The sequence below is a fragment of the Panicum virgatum genome, chromosome 3N (genome assembly GCF_016808335.1).
Source record: "Panicum virgatum strain AP13 chromosome 3N, P.virgatum_v5, whole genome shotgun sequence".
Taxonomy (NCBI): Eukaryota; Viridiplantae; Streptophyta; class Magnoliopsida; order Poales; family Poaceae; genus Panicum; species Panicum virgatum.
Window position 1 is genome coordinate 21,534,155 of NC_053147.1, and position 11,639 is coordinate 21,545,793.

At 47.5% G+C, this 11,639-nt stretch overlaps 1 long non-coding RNA gene and 1 other non-coding gene across 2 annotated transcripts; both read right to left on the reverse strand.

Moving 5' to 3' along the window:
• Positions 1-210: 210 nt before the first annotated feature.
• Positions 211-5,818, reverse strand: LOC120665055. Its single transcript, XR_005671095.1, has 2 exons — positions 2,354-5,818; positions 211-2,252 (listed from the first exon to the last, which is right to left on the reverse strand). It is a non-coding gene; the product is annotated as an uncharacterized LOC120665055 (long non-coding RNA).
• A 2,747-nt stretch (positions 5,819-8,565) lies between these two features.
• On the reverse strand, positions 8,566-8,672 carry LOC120668301. The gene has a single exon (XR_005672394.1). It is a non-coding gene; the product is annotated as a small nucleolar RNA R71 (small nucleolar RNA).
• Positions 8,673-11,639: the final 2,967 nt, after the last annotated feature.

The following is an 11,639-nucleotide window of genomic DNA, read 5'->3' on the forward strand; positions in this document are numbered from 1 at the left end:
CGATTATGGATGACAGACGGATTGCAGGCGGAGCGAACGAATTGACGACGTACGAGCCGGCTATTCGAACTTTTTAGTACCGAGAGAAAAATCGGTTTTCACATATATTGTAGGTAAACTAGGTTCATGCCCGTGCGTTGCTACGGGCGATAAAAATAATTTCAAAATAATAAATATAGCACAAAAAACATATGATATTTTGATCTTTACTAATATCCACACACAATCATATACATAATATATTATAATTTTCAAATTTGGTAGATTCAACTACATCAGGATATCCAATGCCACATAACCCGCTTTCAAATATTTTTCCATGTGATGCTGCTATGATATTTCTAAACACTGTAAGGAATATTTTTTCGATATGCATTTCCAGCAAATGCCAAAACATGGATCACAAACTTCTGCCTCGATGCTCGGCCATCCTGTATTCCTGTGCCAGTTCGTTGCTAATGGTGATCCCAAATTCCCTCCATAAGCATCAATTTTCATAATCTGAAACATAGCAACTGAGGCATACAAATTAGCTCCATAAGCATCAATCTTCAAGTATATATGTTCTCCCGATGCAGCATCGGAAAGGCATAAATCAAAACGGGCATGTCGTGTAATCCTTGTTCACTACAATAAGGTAGATGAAGACTTCATTGCCAAATAGAGTATCAGAAAACCTAGTCTAAAATATAGATAATAAAATTTTCATTTTATCATGTACGTATAAATGTCCACATGTTAAGATTATATTATATGAACAAACATTATAAAAATTCAAACACAGATTGAATTATATATTATATGGAAGCACTGGTTTCTTAATAAGTAAATTCACTTGAGAACTTTGCAAATTCAGAAATTATGGAAAAAGAAACTGAAACAACATCGCTAGTTTGGAGAATACCACAAGAACCTCGACTACTCCAAACTTACATAGTGTGGTCTAGCAGTCTGAAAGTGTTAGCAATGTGACAAATGGTGAACTCAAACAATAAAAATTTTCAGTGTTAGGTTAGTCTCCAACTGCCTGATGTTTCAGCATGATTCATCATTTAAAAGGAGCAATGCTAGATGACTCACCATGGCCTATTAAGTGGAGAAGGGACGGAATGCCTTGGCAGCCTGATAATCCATTAGATCAAATTAAGAAGGTAAACCCAAAATTTTTCTGTACAAAATATACCTGAAGATGAGATTACAAGGTTCTCTAAACACCAAGTGAAGATTATGCCATTCTAGCATGTCTCCTGTTAATTTCAGATTACATGTTAAAAGAAAAATAACTATCATATGATATTCAAAAATTAACTGCGAAAGCCATAAAAAAAACCAAATGCTTCACTTCAGAACCACTGAAGTGTAAGATTGGTGACATACATCAGCAAGGTCAAAGATGGATCAGGTTTTACCTATTGTTTGCAGCTTTTAATAAATCTCGGAAGCGCAACAGAACAAGAGCGTAGTTTTCTTGGAACCAGTAAGAAGACCCAATTATCATACTCACTGAAGCCAGCTACTACAATCTCTCATCACAATGACATGAAACAGAACAACTACAATTTTTTTACTCCCCCCAAAAAACCTTGACTGAAAGTATCGATTGCCAACCATCACAAAAAGTCACTACTGCCATCATCAATGGTCCTCTGCTTTCCAAGGCCAGTGGAGACCATGGTAAAACAGAATAAGTCGACGACCTCTTGAGCTCAGTGGTTGTGGCAATCTCCTACTCTCTTATAGTCCTTCTGCCTCATTTCTTATTCTGTCAAAAGCTCTAGTGTTTCACGGTATAATATGAATAAGTTAAATTCAGTGGCCAATTTCTTATACAAGCATATCTCCATTTCAACATGGAACCAACAAATTGCACACAGATTAAACCATGATAAGTAGAGAAATGGGCATTTTAGCAATGTTTTTTTTTTCATAGATGATTTGCAAAACATCAAAACAAGAAACTTTCAGATAAAGAACTTCATATTGTTCCTTCCTTTTGTCCTAGAAAATCATAGGTGGGGGACCAAATGGACCATATCAGCGATTAGGCAAAGTTTACAGTTGCAAGGAAAAGTGAAAGGAATTGGACACTGGAGTTAGGCGTCAAAGTACACTCACCGACACAACATGTGACATTCTGCCCATGGCATAGTATGCAAACCATTCAGTTGTTTCCTGAAGACAGTAACACTTTACCAAACAAATGCCATGTGTAGAACTCTAACCAGCAGGAGCTTCACACCTCACAAAAAAACCTGCATACGATTAGATGAATGACTTTTTTGTGATATAATAAATAAATCTTAAAAGGAATGGTATGGGCAAGTGGCTAGGACAAATGAGATTGTGAACTAACAGCGCTATCAAGATTCGATGACGCATCCTCAAATCCTTCATCAGAGGCATATGTGACAAAACCAAACCCCTTTGACATCCAACTCTCCTTGTCATAGATGAACCTCGCTTCCAAAATCTCCCATTGCTCGTTGAACATGTTAGCAAGAGTTAACTTGCTGACACCCCCGGGAAGGTTCCCCACATATCCCTCTTAGCTTCAACATTGGAGCCTCTAGGTGAGGACTGCTTGCTGGGTAGTGTTGGCCCTCAATTCTCACTCAAACTCCTCCTTATTAAGTACCCAATTTCAGAAATGAGGTCAACTAAATAGCCATGGGAAAAAAACTGGAAAATTATGTAATGATTAAGCAATAAAACAGCTCAGTTTACTAACATATACTTAACTGCAGTCTGAAATGTAACAATGGTAGCATAAAAGTAAATTAGCTAATGCAGGTCACATCGAAAACAACAGACTATTGGCAAAAAACTGTACCTATTATAACCTGGCACAGCATCTAGTAACCTCAATTTTCTGCCAGCAGTTCAAAGATCTGTTACAATCTAACTATTTGCATAAGTGGACTTGTCACAACTCACAAAGATCACGATTCAATACAACCTAAGGGAGTGTTCCAATTTGTCGTGGCGCTAGAGGAAGGGCCCCCTCACAAGCTGCGAGCGGCGGAGCGCTGGCGGCAGCTAGGGAGTTGCTTGACGGGCGCCCTGACTCTCGCCGACGTGTAGCGCGTGCCGCTGCCGACGGTGGCTGCTCCACGGGCACGGTTGCCCCTGGCACAGGAAGGCGAGAGACGCGTGACGCGGATGACGCCACACCCTCCGTCATCTCCACGTCGTCGTCGTGGTGGGAGTGCTCAACCACCCGAACCATGGAGATGAGTAAGAGATGAACTAAAACTAGCTAAAGCTCCCCTACCTGGCGCGCCAAATGTCGTGGTGTGCAAACCCACAGCCCGGTGGCGTAGTGCACCCGCCTAAACCCAGAGGGTGAGTACTCGGGGGTTAGCTAGGATTAGTCCAATCTCAATGGAAGAACACGATGAACACAGCAGGTTTAGAGTGGTTCGGGCCGCCGGAGCGTAATACCCTACGTCCACTGTGTGTTGTATTGCTTGTGCTCTCAAGAGGTTGAGAACGGGATTGTTCGGAGTGAATCCGAGCTTGTGTTGTGTCTGCCTTCCTCTCGCCTCAGCTCAGTCTAGAGAGATCCCAGAGCCCCCCGAGTGTGCAGCGAGCGCCTCCCTTTTATATCTCAAGGGAGGCGCGCACATGGTCGTTGAGTCCCCGACAGGTGGGCCCAACGATGTAGTATAAAATAACATACTTGTACAGACATTATGGCGTTGCAGGCGACGGAGATCTCATTCCTGGATTTCCTTGCTTTGCCCGTGGAAATCTTCCGTCCGGCATAGCCATGCCCTGTCTTGTCGAAACGGCGCTAGGGCGTAGCTTGCGGCGTTGCCTGCCGCGTAGCTGAACGGGCCGTGTAGCTTGCGGCGTAGGCGGTATGATGAAAAGGTGCCGTGCCTTCGTATCTATTTAATGCGGCAGACGGGCTCTGCGTGGATGCGGCGCATGCGGCTGCACTGTGTATCTCGGTAATATGCGGTCTACAGTGAGACCTGACAAAGGCTGCCCCGCGTGCCGCGGCGGCAGAGCAGACCTCAACCACCTGCATTGAATGCGGTGGGTGGGCGAGTCTTCCACCGGAAGACTCGCGCCCGCGCCTGCGGGACACGTGGCGCCCCCGGACCCCGCTCCAGCGGTATATTGGTTCTACGCGCATGGGAGGTCCGGACGGACGCGGGGAGGTCCCGGACCCCTATGGGGGGTCCGAGCCCTCGGCTGTTGGTGCGGAGCTTCCCCTCCTCAGGGACACGTGGCGTCACCGGACCCGTCCCAGAGCGGGGAGCGGGTCCGGGGCTGTTGGCCCGGTGAGGTAAGAGCCTGACCCGTGGGGCCCGGCTGCTCCGCCCCTTAGGGTGTAGTTACGGATGACTACGCGAGTCCTGCATTGCTGCAGTAGGAGTGGGTATCCCGGTCTGGGTACACCGACACAATTGATACTAGAGATTGCCAGAAATAAAAAGCTTTCACTATGCCCCTGTGTATTTGGATGAGCACCAAACATAGGCACGTCAGCTCACACCAGCAAAACAATGATTCTAAAATTCAAAGCGAATAATCCAAACTCCCCATAATTGTGTAAATGTGAAATTTTATATTTCAACTGCAGATGGTTTGATCAGCTTTAATAGATCACTTGGCTAGATTCGGTTATAACATTTTGGATTTCCCAAGTAAGAATGTTTCTTCAAGCTTTTTCATAGTAGCATCAGATTCACTCTTTCACTAACACCCTCAAGATGCTACTGGATCAATCGCATAACCTGCATGGAATTAGTAGAAAAAAGGGAAAACATTCATTAAGTCCATAAGAGAGCAGACTGGCCAAAATCAAAACTGAATTAGATGTTCCTGTTGCTATTAGGCAGGAAAGTTGCAGGCACAGCTGAAGCAGGCATACCACGTAAATCAATTAGCCAATTAACTTATTCAGGTATGCAACGCTGCAGTCCCTGAGAGTAAAAATAGAATAGCAAATTGGATGCAACTAACCATGATAAGCATATTCAAACAATTGGCATCCACTTTCCAGACTTGCTATCGACCGATCTCCAAGTGCAGGCAGAGTACACTCGCACACGATTTAAAGTCGAACATCATGTCATGGATCCGAGAGAGAGTAAGATGGGCACAGACTGGGCAGGGCAAGCGGCCATGATTGAGAGGGCGCGGAGGTGGGATAGGCGCAGATTGGAGAAAACCAGCTACTTCGATCGAGGGATTGGACCTCCGCCCAGAGATGAGGCCATCGCTGCCCTGTTCGCAGCGCCCAGGGATGAGGCCACCGCTTCCCTGTCCGCATCCGAGATCTCATCCGCATCCTCCATTCAAAGATGAGCGCGGACGGCGAAAGGCGGGGCAGGCGGACGGCGAGCTGGCGTGGGAGGCGGCGCGTGTGCCGGGAAGCACGGAGGTGCCGGGCTTGCGAGTGGGGAGAGAGACGGAGGAAGAGCACACCTTGGTTGCAGAGGACGGGAGACGCGACACCGGCGGCCAACGACCTTCAGTAGATGGGGGAGGTTGAGCAAATCGGCAGGAGGCAAGGGGCAGACTGGGAGGTGATAGTGGAGGAAATCGCCGCCGGTCATGTGGCCTTTGCTTGAACTGGTGGAGCAGATCGGAGAGGGCGGCAGGGCGGACTGGGCCGCCGGCGGCGATGCGGACCGGGCCGGTGCGGCGGCGTGGGTGATCCGGCGGTGGCGACGGCATGGGTGAGCCGGAGCGCGACGCGGAGCGGGACGGCGCGGACCGGCGCGGCGGCGGCGTTGCGGAGCGGGATGGGAAGGGTGCTGCGGAGCGGGATGGGAGGCGGGACGAGAGGCGAGAGTCGCGCCGATGGACGGGTGGGGCTGCGATGATCACGCGCGCGATGGGAGGTGCGATAGTGAACGGCGCAGATGAATTTGATCGTCCGAACAACTGATCGGACGTGCGATAGTGAACGGTGGCTGAACCAAAAACGACGGACGATGGGTCGCACCAAACCGGCGTCACTCTTACACAATTTTTAGGAGTAGAGATTGCGAGGTGAATTTTTTTGAGTCTAATTAGTTTTTAATTAGATAAAAAATTGCTATAGTAAACATGTGCTAATGACGGATTAATCTGTCTTAATAAATTCGTCTCGTAGTTTACAGACGAGTTCTGTAATTAGTTTTGTAATTAGTCTATATTTAATACTTCAAATGTAAAAAGATTTCATTTCAAAAACTTTACACAGAGAACTAAACGAGGCCTCAGTCATTTCATGGTGTTCGGTTCAGGCACTCGTACCACTATGTTCCCAGATTCATGGGACCACCGTAGCTGTGGAATTCGAATACGAGTGTGCGGCTTTTGCAGAATTTTTTTTTGTTGACGACTGTTGACGGCCATTATTTCACGTTCTGACCGTCAACTTCTCGGCAATAAATTGAGCTCTTGCACTATGTTCAATACATATTTTATTTAATTCTAATAAGTTCCACAAGTCTTGGATGAGTTGTGACTGCAGGAGATCACAGTCCAAAGATGGTCGGAAACGGAGAAAATCCCGGCCGCCCGGCCTCAACCGTGCCGGCCGGCCTGACACCTCAACATACAGGGGTACAATCTTCTTACAGGGGCAACGTGACATGCTCACAATGCTCCGGAGCGAGGCGAATATCTTTGAATCAGTTGGTGGACTCGGAAGGCATGAAGATCAAGCAAAGGACCCACAACCCAGTGCCCAGATCGTCAAATGTGGAAGTTACCGAACTCAGAGGCATTGTGGAGCGTCGATCTGCAGCGTTGGCGAAATGGATGGCCAACGGGCCCCGGAGGTAGGCCGCCTGGCCTCCCCCGGGCCGGCCGGCTTACGTGTCCAAGCGTCAAAGTTAAGCAACCATCAAATCGTCACCAGGAGGCAATCAGAGACGTCCAGGAAAAGGCGGTGGCCAGATGGCCACTCTCCTAGGCCGGCCGGCCCCACCTTGCAGCCTCTCAGATCCCGGCTTCGCGTAGAAGTTAAGCACAACCGCCACAGTTGCGTACCACCGGCGCTAACTGAATTACATGCCAGGAACCGACCTTGGAGTGCTATAAATAGGACCCTCTCCATCACTTGTAAGCACACACTCATAAGGAGCAACTCTCTCTTCTCATTTCTAGAGTAGGTTTGTAGTTGGAGTTAGAGTCGAGTCGAGCTTGTCTCGGGGATCCGGAGTCGTCATCGGAGCTCGGTAAAGCTCTTGTATCTTTTTCTTTGACTATTTTAATATAAGTAATATTTTTTATTTACTTGAATCAGCTTTACTTTCTGCAAGTTCTTTATCCTTAGATTGCGGGGGATTTCTCTTGAAGGCCTCAAGAGAAATCCTTGTACCGAGAGCAGACGTGGTGTCTGACTCAGTGCTAGCTAGGAAGTGTGTTCCACCCCACGGTACCGCAGTGGTAGGCAGCAAGTGGTGACAGTCTTGTCCGTCCCTCGTAGTTCACCATGTTCGGGTGCTTTCATAGCAGTAGTTGCCGAAGGACGTCAGACTCCCTTCTCATCCCTTTCTGAGTCCTTCTCTTAGGCCGCCGAAGTAAGCTCCAGGTGTCGGCATCAAGGCAGAAGTTTAGATTAGTTCTAGTGAGGCTAGCTCAGTAGTTTAGAAGTGTTTCAGGAGTTCTTTCTCGCTCGTTATCCTCCCAGCTGCTACCTCTCCAAAGTATGGAATCTCCTGTGTGTCAGACGGTCATAGACTGGCCATTTATCCTATCCGTTATCTAGTTTACCCCTGCTAAATTAGTCAGTTGATAGATCTAGTAAAAGTTATCACTACAATTTACGATACACTTTCCCATAGTGCTTCCTTGAGGATTTTCACGATACCCCGGAATACTCCGTGGTGAAGTACTACACCGGTGATTATGTGCGCTTGCAGAATACCTATTTAGATTGAGTATAAGAGACACCAACAAGCATTTCTGGCGCCGTTGCCAGGGAAGCAATTGGCTAAAGTTATCGTATAATTGAGTGATAAACTTTACTGTTTTATCACCGCTAGTTTTAGCGGGCTTACCATTGCTCTCCCTCCCTCCCTCCCTCTCTCTCTCTCTTGTTTTATCGATGCAGAGCAGTGCATGACCGGTTTTGATCTACCATCCAACTTCGATCCGAATTCTCAGAGAATTGGGCGAATTGTGAGACGCCGCGTCGTCCTACCCCAGAAGAAACCCACTTGGAACCCTCGTTCATCTGTTTCAGCACCACCAATGGCCAAGACTCTTTGTCAGTACTCGGCCCCGTCCAGCAGCCACATCCCTACTGGACTGAACACCGACCAAGGCAATGATGGCTTTGAGCTCAAATAGGGACTGGTGAACATGGTTCAAGCGAGTCCATTCTGTGGAAAGAGATCCGAGGATGCCAACGCTCACCTCCAGAATTTCCTGGAAGTGAGTAGTACTATCAACCCCAGAGGTACTTCGATGGATAACGTCCGTCTTTGGCTGTTCCCATTCTCTTTGCTCAGCAAAGCGAAGACATGGTTCTACACCAACAAAGCAGACTTCACTACTTGGGATGCCTGCTGTAATGCATTCCTGACAAAGTACTTCCCGGTGGGCATAACCAATGCCCTCCGGAGCAAAATCTCTGGATTTCAGCAGCTTCCGGATGAAGCCTTCCCAGAAGCTTGAGAGAGATTCCAGGAATACATTGCAGCATGCCCCCACCACGGCATGGAAGAATGGCTGATAATTCAGAGTTTCTTTCATGGCCTGAACACACCATCTCAGAACCACATCGATGCAGCAACAGGTGGTTCCTTCCTCTCGCTCGATGTCACTAGAGCGAAAGTGCTGGTAGAGAAGATTGCTTCCAACCAAAGTTTGAAAGGAGAAAGGCAGCAACAGACCCGCAAGGGAATTCATCATATCGACAGTGTCGATATGCTCACTGCTAAGATGGACCTTCTCATGAAGAGGCTGGATCTCCGCACCAGGAGGCCAACCAGATTATGGACTTTCACATGACATGCGAAACTTGTGGAGAAACTGGACATACAGACAATTCTTGCCCGATCACCCAGGAGGAAGCCAACTTCGTCGAAGCGAACAACTCCAACAACACAGGCTTTCGTCCTCAGCAGTGTTGGAATTCCAATCCCAACCTCCCCTTCGATCAACAGCAAGGTATGAACTTGAATACCAATTTTCAATCTACTTTAAAAGACCTAGTTTACTACCAAAAGCTAATTAATGATAACATTAGTAAGAAATTTGTTGCTAATGACAAGATCTTAGAATCTTTGGCCGGACAACTAGAGGGTTTGAACTCTGTTATTAAAAATCAGTTGAGCATTAACAAAAAGATAGAAACTCAAGTAGCTCAACTAGCTTCATCTTGTCCCAACAACAACTCGGGAAAATTGCCCGGGCAACTGGAAGTCTCTCCCAAGGAAAATGTTGGTGCGGTGACTATGCGGACAGGTAAGTCCACGCAGGAACCACCCTATCTTAAAGATGCAGGATCTTGGCGGAAAGCCGTAACCGCCAGCAATACCTCTGCTGGAGACGAAGATCTGGAGGAGGCCGAGGAGTTCAACACAACTGCTGCCCAGGAGGAAACTGTGGAACCCCCTAGATCTTCACGGGAGTTTCATGACACTACTTCCTTACCGTTTTCGGAACGGATAAGGAAGACGGTGTTCGACGAACAATTCGGCAAGTTTGTCGAGGTAATAAGGAAGTTATATGTCAACATACTGCTTCTTGATGCTATGCAGGCCCCGACCTATGCCCAGTATATCAAGGATATCCTTGGGAATAAGAGAAACCTACTCACCACCGAGGTCGTGCAACTCACAGAGGAGTGTAGCGCATGTTGACGGTGCTTAAGTGGTATTTTCACTTGTCAACTATACTCAATAATAAAGGAAAACCACATGCCTTACTCACATATTTGCATCACTAACCTCGCTCCACAATTATTTTTGAGTTTTGTACATTTCAGATGAGTAGGAGCGGAATAAGACAAAACACGCAGCAGACGCCATACAACTACGCAGAATATCACATCCGGCGTCACACCCTTACAAAGAGGGCCCACATGTCAGAAGAAACGGGGCCTCCAAGCAAGATGCACTAGAGGATAAGGATAAGATCCAACGAGTCAACCACTCAGCAAAGGATCAGGCCAAGGGGCCGCCAAGTGGGGTCGGCCGACCCCCTGGGTCGGCCGAACCTGGCCTGGTTCCCGTCAAGGTGCACTTCGAGGAGGAGTACCTGCCAAGGCACCTGATCACCTTCCATATGTGCGTTGGCGGGAAACCGACCTTTAGAGCTATAAATAGGGCCTCCCTCCACCCCCCTCAACACACACACACACACACACACACACACACACACACACACACACACACACACACACACACACACACACACACACACACACACACACACACACACACACACTTCATTCCATTCTCTCCGAGAAGGCTCTCCTCCCTCTTGCTCTCTTAGCTAGGTAGTGGAGCTAGGCTAGTTCCACACACACACAAACACACACACACACACACACACTTCATTCCATTCTCTCCAAGAAGGCTCTCCTCCCTCTTGCTCTCTTAGCTAGGTAGTGGAGCTAGGATAGTTCTCTTTAGCGAGCAAGTCATCCTCGGGGTCGTTGAGCAATCCTCGGCTCCTGGTATGGCTTTGTACCTGACTTGTCAGACTTCTATTCATAATATAGAGTTCTGCCATGGTTGCTTTACTATCTTGAAAGTTTATCAATCCATGCTTACATCATTCATAAGTTATGCTACGGTCTTGGTTAGGCCAGATGATCCGGGTACGGATAGAGGTTCGTTGTGCTTTCGGGCTTGCTCTAGTGTTTTACTCGTCCATCCAAAGGGTGGGAGACCTGGGGGCACTAGAGTAGTGACTTCATACACGAGAGTGGTGCTCGGGTATGCGGGATCCTTCAGATATGACCGTGTTCCACGGTGTGACTGGGGTAGATGGCAGGTGGTGACAGACCTGTCCGTCCGGCATAACAGCAGTGTTGCGTTTAGCGTACTCCCCGACGTTCGGGTTCGGTGTAGGAGTTCATGCAAAGAGGTAACGGGACTGGATGTACTCCGGTTGCGGGACCTTCTCCCCGCTATCCCATTTTCCTGGCACCTGCAGTCCTAATCATGATCTAACATGACCCCAGCTTTGGATAGAAGCACTAGGACACCTAACATAGCCTAAGCTCTAGCTGACTTGACGTAGGATAGAGTAGTTTTTTGTTTTATAGTTTCTCTCATTTATTCCTTCCTCTTGGAGTGTGGATGTGTGCTGTGTCACATTACCCTTGCTTATTCTTTATCTGTACTTACCCCTGTTAGAGTATGGCCTATTGCTTGAGGCACAATGTCATGGTTAATGTTGGGTACAATACCTTTGCCGCTGCCATCCTTTGGGACACAAATAAATGACGATACCCTTACTCTCCCGGTGAAACGCTACAACAGTATATCCGTGCGCTTGCGGATCCATCTGTAATCGTATTGATTATACCACGAGAGTGGCACCCCTTGGGTGTAGTTGCTAGGATGGGTTCGGTGCCCTCATTTCTAGTGATTGCACTAAGGACTGCCAACAGGCATTTCTGGCGCTGTTGCTAAGGATTAACTATTCCTAGTGATTGCGCTAAGAAATGTCAA